This window comes from Lycium ferocissimum, chromosome 11, assembly GCF_029784015.1.
Source record: "Lycium ferocissimum isolate CSIRO_LF1 chromosome 11, AGI_CSIRO_Lferr_CH_V1, whole genome shotgun sequence".
Classification (NCBI taxonomy): domain Eukaryota; kingdom Viridiplantae; phylum Streptophyta; class Magnoliopsida; order Solanales; family Solanaceae; genus Lycium; species Lycium ferocissimum.
In genome coordinates, this window is record NC_081352.1 from 18,790,964 (window position 1) to 18,800,006 (window position 9,043).

Consider the following 9,043-nt stretch of genomic DNA (forward strand, 5'->3'; position numbering starts at 1 on the left):
AGATTACTCCATTTTTTTTTTGTCTTATTTCATTGACGAATTTTAAAAATATAAAAAAGATTGATCATAATGTTTTAAATTAAAAAGGTTTATAGCGAAAGTGACATAGCTAGTTTGAGCAAATACTTACTCATAACGATGTTTACATCAAACCAATTAAACTTATCGTGGTTTATTAATTTAATAAAGTAAAAATATAAATTAATTAATCATAAAAAAATGCTAGTACTCTATGTGCAAACACATGTTATGTATCTACTTGTTTGGTGTGAGCACTCAACATAGAGTGAGTAAATTTTTACTACTAGTCTGCGGTAAGGGTATTCTTTAGTTTAGTGGCAAAAAAAAAAAAAATGAAAAACTAGTTTAGACCAGGTTCGAATTTTAAGGCCTACCACTTTAATATTCCTTGAACCCTTTATACGAATTTAATATTTTCTTGAGTCTTAAAATTTATGATGGTAGAATATGAATGTTGCAATTAAAAATTTACTAAATATATAAATACTTTTTTAAAATAGACAAAAAGAAAGTAAGGAGTCGCTTGGACATAATATGAAATCAATAATTTGAAATCGTGACAATTTGAAGTTAAATTTTTTTGGACATGTAATTTGAATTTTTTAAATTGTATTTGTCTTATAGACATAAAAAACCTCACAAGTTGTGAAACCATCAAACTTATAATCTTACCAAATGAGAAAATCATAATTCATAACAAAATTAATACGCTACTATAAGACTTTTCTAAAAAATACAAGATCAATTGATCAAACTTTAGTTTAATAAAAAGGAAAATTGAATATGGGTTGCAGTGTAACTACTCTTTAATATGTTATAAATATAATACCAACTTGCATATCGTTTAATATTTGATATAAATGGTTGGTAAATTTATCTACAAACTTATATTTTTTTTTTTTACAAAATATAAACTTTTGGATCAAGTTTTACATTTTTAAAATATTGAAATCATGATTTGGAATCCCAAACCATACTCCTTCTGTCCCAATTTGTTTGAAGGTTGACCAATTTGTGAGTCAAACAACTTTTTCTTTAACTTAATTTTAAATATAGATTTTTTGAGTATTTTATAATAAAATTTGCATATCTGAAAATTACATAAAAAGTACTATAAGTAGCACAACTAATAATTCCCAATATTTTCTACTATTAATAAGTGAAGGCTTAGTTACGACGAAGGGTATTACGGTCATTTAATATGTGAATCCCACTTTCTTTTTCCACTTATTTCAGTTCCTCCCCGTTTCTTCTGGAACTTACTTAATTCTTCGGTTCTTTCATGTCTCTGCTCCGAGCTCTCCCTATCAAACAACGATGGAGACATAATTTGAGCCCTAGCTTTACTGTTTTCTTTCTTTCCCTCTCTATGTAGACCTCACTATACTATTTTCCATCAATTTGATACCAAAAGCAGCGACACTCTTTTTCTTTTTCTCCTCAAGGTTCCACCCTCATAACAAAAACAAAAAAATTATCTTTCACCTTCCGCTTCCAAGACTCTTGCTATCATTGTGAATTCTGTAAGTTTTTCTCTTTGCTTGATTTGGGAATAAATACTCATTTTATAGTTCTTTTTTTTTTTGGGTAATAGTATATTAGCTCTCAGTTGGTTGTTTTTTTGGTAAATTTCTCTTTGCTTTTTTGGATTTTCGCTGTTGGTTGAGCTAGGTGAATGATTGCTAATATTTGTCCTCACAAGTTTTTTCTTTGCATGTTTTGGGTTACAGTAGATTTTCTTTCAGTTGGGCTTGTTGTGAAAAGCTTTTTCTTTTTAATTTCGTATTTCTAAATCTTTTTTTTTTTTTGAACTTTTGTGGTAGAGTATATCGGCCATTCAGCTGGGCGCATTACATGTGTACATGCATGTGCTGTTAGAGACTAGATTTAAAAAGAAATTGACTTATTTTTGTAAGCATAAAACAATCATCGCAGAACTCTGTGGTATTTTGATAGTCACTCTTTCAAATGCAGATTTCAAAGTCTTCTTCGTAAAAGGCTTCTTACCTGTGCTTGTGTTTCTTAGTTGAAAAGTGAAAACACTGATTTTTGCATTAACATTGATATTGAATGAAGGAAATTAATGACCTTTTCTTTACCTATTTGAAGTAAAACACAAACCTTCGATGTGCTATATACAAGGTACTAATTCAACCCTGTTACTTGTCTGTGCTGCTTGTGTAAGGTTGAGAAGTGAATAAGCAACTGCAAGGAAGAAGATAATTCTTGGGTACATTTTGCATGACGGCTATATATCTTTCCTCATAGTTCAAATGGTACTTTTCCCTGATTCACATATTTTGTCTAGGCTGTCGACATCGAATCGCTTTGGTGCTAACACTTACCCCTATAAACCGCAAAATGCAGTTCAAAGTGAGCTTATTGTCCTTTTTATATGCTGTAGCATTTTCTGAACGAGATTAATCTCGGTTTAATAAACAAGTCTATCATTTCGCCACTATTCCCATCCACTTAAGATAGGAGTAATTCATATCAATTTCATTGAATGAGATGTTGTACTAAAGTTGATTTTGATTCTGATACTTTTGTTCAAGTCGAGTAGAGTTCTGCTCTATAATTAAGGTATTGAATGTTCATAAATTTAGGTATTGAATGTTCATGCCTCTTTTTACTTTGATTCACATGTCATCTCCTTTATTCTGCCACTTCATATTTTATGCCAGGTTGTGAGGGCTGAACTTGAAACTTTTGAGAAGGTGACCATGGAATTGGGATAACTTGAAGTTCCTTTAAGTTCCTTTTTCCAAACAAGTAAGTCGTGTTACAAGCCATCAATGTACATTTTTTGTATTCTTGCTTTATTTGATATTTAAATTCAACCGGGATATGTGGTTAGTTATTTTTAAAAGGTACTTTCTTACATATATGGGTGCTCTATTTCATTGCAGGTTGTAGAACTAAATGATCTGCTTGTGTGATTGCACAGAGGATAATCTATATAATTACCTTTTAACACATCTGGTTTATTGTTTTGGGTATTAAGAATCAGCTTGAAATCTTTTTAGCTGGCCATGATAGTTCTAGAACAATTGAAGAATCGGCCTGGAGTAATCAAAAAGCTGGAGATTTCATCTTTATGTAAGAACTAGAAGGCAAGGAGGTACATTTTGGGTGAACTCAACAACATTGCCAGGAAACTTCCAATATGTATATTACCAATTTTAATTTTTCCATTATATGTTTTTATCCGATTTGCAAAATACTTGCATAGCTTCAGGTTTTTTAAATGTGACGCACAGTGCATATGGAGTCAAATCCCTTTGAGATTGTAGGAGATTTAATTATGCCAGCTCTCAAACTCAAGAAAAAAAAAAGGTCACAACTGCTTGACCATTATAACGTACTTTATGCTGAATGCATCTTCTCTTTTGTAACAATGGTTGTTATATTTACTGACTCACCACTCAGTAAGAATTTTGTGTACTCGATAGGTAAAAATTCTTTTGAAGCATATATTTTTATTACATTTCTTTCTATTATAATTTTGTAGAGTGGCTCTAAACTTGGTAATTTTTGGAACCATCTCTTTCCTTTCGGAGAAAGATTAAGTAGCTTGGCATTTGTAATGTTACTTTTTTCTTTTAATAAAATGAGAAATTTATTGATATGACTAATTTACATAAGAGGGGAGATAAATTAAACTTTACCTCCCTAAGATACATATGTAAATCAAAAGAGTGCACTTTAAGTGGTACAAGGTTAATCCTTGGATCCCCATAAGCTTTAAAACTGATTTTGGAGTGGCTTCTGCAATAGAAGATGTTGCAGTTAATTATCTTCATGAAAAATCCTCCTCCTATTGCTTATTGAAATTTATATTATTGTGTGCACTTACTGTCTGCTCCACCAAGTTGATTCACTGCTTCTACAAACATCTGATGAAGGTCTGGTGTCCATTTCAAATTTTGATTAGAGGAAGTGCCAACTGAATATGTAATTATTGACTTCTTAAAAGGTGATCAGATGAGTGTGGCTTGTGGTTACTATTGTTAGAAATGCCATATTAGTGCTTGTATGTTTAATTTTGATAATTTAAAACAGACACCAAATTAGATTGTTATTGGTGTTGCAGTTACGTCTATGCTTTGTGATGAGATGAGTTTCAGATAGCTGGTTGCTACAGTTCTACTGAGTGCCAGGAAAAGTACATATGGAGGGTGGTTTAGATTCTAAACAGCCAATTGACACTTTATATTTCCTCCTTTCACTCAGTAATCAAGTAGTCTCAGCTGTTGAACTGAGCAACCATTTTGCTGATATTAGGTTCATCCGGCTACCAGCTACAAGGTATGTTAAGACGCACTAGTGCTTTATATTTTAATCTTCGAGCTTTGAATTGGTGAACAAAGGAATATTACTTTTCCCTGTTATATTAGTTTCTCGGTATGAAAATAATGAAGGTTACCTTCCATTACTCTTTTAACTTTGTTTTTACTTTCTAGAGGAGTCTGGCAATGCTTTTGAAAAAAAAAGTCCTATTATTCGCCTTCAATAGTTTTTGGCTATGTTCCATCTAAGGTTAATGATTTGATTTCATTCCCCTTATTGGCCCCTTCTATTTGACCTGATTATTGGCTGGATTTGATCATTTTTTTCAATGGTTTACTGTTTCAGTCATGAGTTCTATGATTCTTTTTTGTTAGTACAGATAGGGGAAAAGAAGATGCTAACTACTTTTGCTGCTTTGTGTTGCCTGTATTATAATTATTTGTTTGGCTGCTTGATGTTCTGTTACATTTGAGTAGCTGTAGAAAAGCATCAAAATTATTTAGAAAATGGCAATGTCAGGAACATAACAAAAAGGATGCTTGCTGATACTCTAATCTACGAGCTCAAAGTATGTATTTTTAAGGAGTCGATAACTAGATGTGGCTGATGGCACAATGCTTACATTGAGCATTATGCTTTGAAGTTTTAAGGTTCTCTCGTTATAGTTCTTTCATATGAATTTTCTTTATTTAAATTTTGATTTTGAGTGTATCAACTTACGGGATCCTAAGTTTGCCCGCTACCTAAACGAGTCAGTTAAGCATTATGTTTACCTCAAGGTGAGATATCTGATAATGTGCATCAATATAAGACTCTAGAGGTACAAAGCTTGTCACAACAGTTACTTGGTGACAAGGGGGTGAAAATGCTTCTCAGAAAGTAATGGCAGTTTCATGAACCTGACAAGATATGTTCGAGTTAATTGCTCTTGGTTTGGTTGATATTATTTCTTTTGCGTCAATGAAGTGTTGCATATGGTAATTTATTTTACTTTTGTAGTTTTAGAAAGATTTTGAGGTTTTTTCCCTTTGAAATTGGGTTTTCAAAATTTAATTAAAAAGTCTCCTTTCGAGAGATGTACGAAAGCAAATTGAATATTGACGATTAATAAGAATCTTCTGCACTGACAGAGATTAGATTCAGATGTTACGGCGAGTAAGTATAATATCCTACTATTGGATATAGTTTTATTTTTTATGCATATTGGTTGTTTCTTTTTTCGTTTGATATCTGGGTTCTTCATCGTCCTTTAGAAATGGTATCACAGGTGACAGGTGCTCTTGATTAGAGAAAGATCAGAGGGTGCTAATGATGCACATAAAATATCTGATAAAATGTCCTGCAAGAAAATAGTGCCTACTGCATCAGGAGATGGCTCTACAATAGTTGCTGATACCTTGAAATAATACTTAGAGATGATATAGATATGCCAGATATGTTCTCTTACTTTCTTATACTACTTAGACCTTAGGGAGCTGCTCTATTATTAGCTAAAGAAATAGATTAGGAGAAGCTTATTTTTCTGTTGTTGCATGTCTATGTCTCAGTTATTTGCTTTGCAACTTGAACTATTTTGATGCGTGATTTCCGTAGGAATGTGCAACCGTGGTAGTATCAATTATCCTCAAGTCCAACAGAAATTTCACCTTAACTTCTATTTGCATACAAGCCAATTGTTTGTGGATCTCTTTTTCTTCTGAGATTAATCATGATTTGTGGGTCAATACTCAGGAAATGTTTATGTCAAATAATAAAATGTATAATGGTAATTATTCTTGGTATAAAGGATGAAAATAAAGAACTGAAAAAGAATAAGGAAGACAATATTTAGACTACATGGGAGTAAGAACCTTTTACATTTACATGCTTGGACCATTTCGCATATTAGAATTGCATTGAGAGTTGATAAAAGTGCACATAAATCCTACGCTGAGAATTTTAAAAATTAATTGAAGAGTGCCCATGTCATAGTTCTTTCATGTTTTAAAAGGTAGAATAGGGGTGTGCTGCAATTTTGAAAAGCTGAAAGACAAAAAGTGGAAGAACAATGCTCCACAAGAATGCTCAAAGAATTCTTCCTTCAATAGTCTTCACATAAGCAATAAACAAGACACATCCTTATGACCGATTAGGCTCTTACTGATACAATTTTGCAGGTGGTGGTTCCTTTTAGGTATCAGATATTCTCGATAATTTGACTTTTTCTTTTTGGAATTTCGGAAGATTCAAGTGACCAAATTAATGATGCTATTGAAAGGGTCCTAAGAGTTAAGTTTGTTGCTGGAGCTTTTGAGTACCCTCCGAGTTATAAGTCATTGTTGGATATTGTTTGTTGTGAAGTATGTTTATATTGTCTCTTGTCATCTGTAACTTTATTTCCTTTCCTCTATCTTATTTTGTTGAATTCTTTAACTGAACTTGAGAATTCAATAAAGAACTAGATCGAGGAACTCCAAATTGCTTAAAATGAAACTGAAAATCCTCTCAAGGAAGAGCAAACTGAATATAGAGGTTTACATCTTCTTTTAGATTAGACTTCTGGTTGCTCTTAGTTTCATGAGAAACATTAGGAATTCATTATCTGCTGCAAGATAAAAGTCAATTACAGTTACATGCTCTTTTCTTTCCAGTTAGTTAGAGCTGCATGTTCTTTTTATGCTTTGTACCTGCGATTAGATTTAGACATGGATTTGAATAATGTCCTCTAGCTCTATTACAGAACACATTTATATGATTTTTTTACTTGCTTCTAATAGTTTTCAAGCTTCTATTACCTTCTGGTATGTTGCATGCTTGGATTAAATTTACTTGGACTGTGAAAGATTATTGTTTCCATTTGTTGTATCATAATTAAAACAAATTTTATAAGGATGCTTAATAACAAAGATTGGTAGATACGTTTTAGACTTTTAGTTGATTTGGACTGTGAAGGAACCAAACTTATGTTCAAACTTAAGTTGAGACAGTACCTTATATTGGGCATCTAACAATAAATAGTTTTATATACTTGAGAGATAGACGACTCAAACTAGGTTGTGAAGTGTTTCATAATAACCGATTAGAGAGGAAGAGTTGATTGGAAACACTCTCTTCGATTAACCATCTAACACTTCATATCTGCTGCTAATCGAGTTCATTTTGTGGGAACGCGATCAAGGGATGGGTTTTTCTATCCACAATTGATTTACTTCCTGAAAAATCTTCTAATGAGCTAAGGTGGCAGAAAGCACAACTTACGCAGGCAAAGAAGAATCTGAGATGCGTTTCTGAAGTCATGATGATGATGATGAGAATGGTAGTGGGCAGGTAATAGTACCTGTAAATTTCTATTACTTGCCAGGAAAAATGATCATTTTGATGTTTTTTACTCATTTGTGCACATTTACACCATAGTCATTACTAATACTATAAGAAGTATCAATGAACCAATAAATTTGTGCAACGTAAACATAGCCATTTAGTACTTCGCAGCATTTTTGGTAGGGTATATTACTCGTGAAAGATGGGATATTTGGTCACATTATTAATCTTGATTTTATCTACGATAAAAAAATTTATGTTTCTACATTTGTGGGGTGTTATAGTAGTTGCTTTGCAGTCCAAATAGAGTTGAGACAGTTAGATATTGCCAATATCATGTAAATGATATGTGAAAAATGTTAGACCTGCTATTATTTTGGCGTGTATTAGCCGTTCCGTATGCGGCCTTGGTATTTGTATTTGCCTGATGAGAAAGAATGATCATTGAGGTTGTAAAGTGATCGCAGTACTGACACTTGCAAAAGTGAATTTTCCTTGTCAGTGGATGTAAATCGTCGCAATTAAGAAAACAACCTCGCATAATGACGAGAGCTTCTTTTAAGAATGCCAAAAGCTTCTCATTTTATTTTTCTCTGGTTTTCTTGTTTTTACCCTTTTAGTACTTACGTTGTCACCTGACCATATGCTTTTCATTCTTATCTTTACGCCCTTGGTGCCTCACTTAATTCATTCTTTTAAGAATGTAGATGGCACCAAGATTCATTCTCGATTTCTATTGTGTTTTTGCTTGAAGCCTTTTGACCAATTTTATTTTTTATTCTGCGGGTTGTCTATCGGTACTAGAAAAGACACGTTAAAGGCACTTGATGCGGTGGAAAATATTAGTAGATTTTGTTGTAAGCCTTTTTTCACTCATATTCCCGTCATATGTATTCTAAGGATATCAATTGAATCAAAGAGCCTTCAAATATTGTGAAATTTTTTGTAACTAAATCATTCCTTTATGGACTAATCCTCTTCAACATTTCTTTTGGTCATGAAAGAGTTTTCATCCCGCAACAACTTACTTTTGTTATCAACCACAACTGCTAAATTTTTTATCAGTTACAACTACCAAAATTCAAATTCCATGCCACTTTAACATATCTCATACATATGTTGGTCCACTTATAATTCACTATTTCGTCTTTCTAGGCTCACTGTATAACTTTGTTCCCAAACGAATATAATATACTCTACGAAGCATAATATGTTAATATTTAGTTTAATCATGTTTTCTTTATTTCCATCTCATTAGTGTAACGCAAAATGCCCGTGCCTTGCACGGGCACGGGCTATGTAGTAAGAAAAGAGTTGGAGAAAATCGTAGTAAAAAAAAGAATAGTTTGACTCCCAAATTGGTCAACCTTCAAACGTTCAACTTCTTCTGTCCAAAGCTAAACGTTCAAAAACACTCCCAACTGACTAAACC

At 32.6% G+C, this 9,043-nt stretch overlaps 3 long non-coding RNA genes across 6 annotated transcripts; 2 read left to right on the forward strand and 1 right to left on the reverse strand.

The window, feature by feature from the left end:
- The first annotated feature begins 1,209 nt into the window (after positions 1-1,209).
- LOC132037878 (uncharacterized) lies at positions 1,210-4,246 on the forward strand. 4 transcript variants are annotated; one of them, XR_009410076.1, is made up of 5 exons: positions 1,210-1,544; positions 2,207-2,251; positions 2,330-2,394; positions 2,706-2,793; positions 2,931-3,668. It is a non-coding gene; the product is annotated as an uncharacterized LOC132037878 (long non-coding RNA). The 4 variants fall into 4 exon arrangements; XR_009410078.1 differs by lacking the exons at positions 2,207-2,251; positions 2,330-2,394 and adding an exon at positions 4,115-4,246 and having other exon boundaries at positions 2,931-3,997; XR_009410079.1 differs by lacking the exons at positions 2,207-2,251; positions 2,330-2,394 and adding an exon at positions 3,927-4,032 and having other exon boundaries at positions 2,931-3,382.
- LOC132037880 (uncharacterized) lies at positions 4,113-5,505 on the reverse strand. Its single transcript, XR_009410081.1, has 2 exons — positions 5,393-5,505; positions 4,113-4,344 (listed from the first exon to the last, which is right to left on the reverse strand). It is a non-coding gene; the product is annotated as an uncharacterized LOC132037880 (long non-coding RNA).
- LOC132037879 (uncharacterized) lies at positions 5,400-7,544 on the forward strand. Its single transcript, XR_009410080.1, has 2 exons — positions 5,400-5,466; positions 5,579-7,544. It is a non-coding gene; the product is annotated as an uncharacterized LOC132037879 (long non-coding RNA).
- Positions 7,545-9,043: the final 1,499 nt, after the last annotated feature.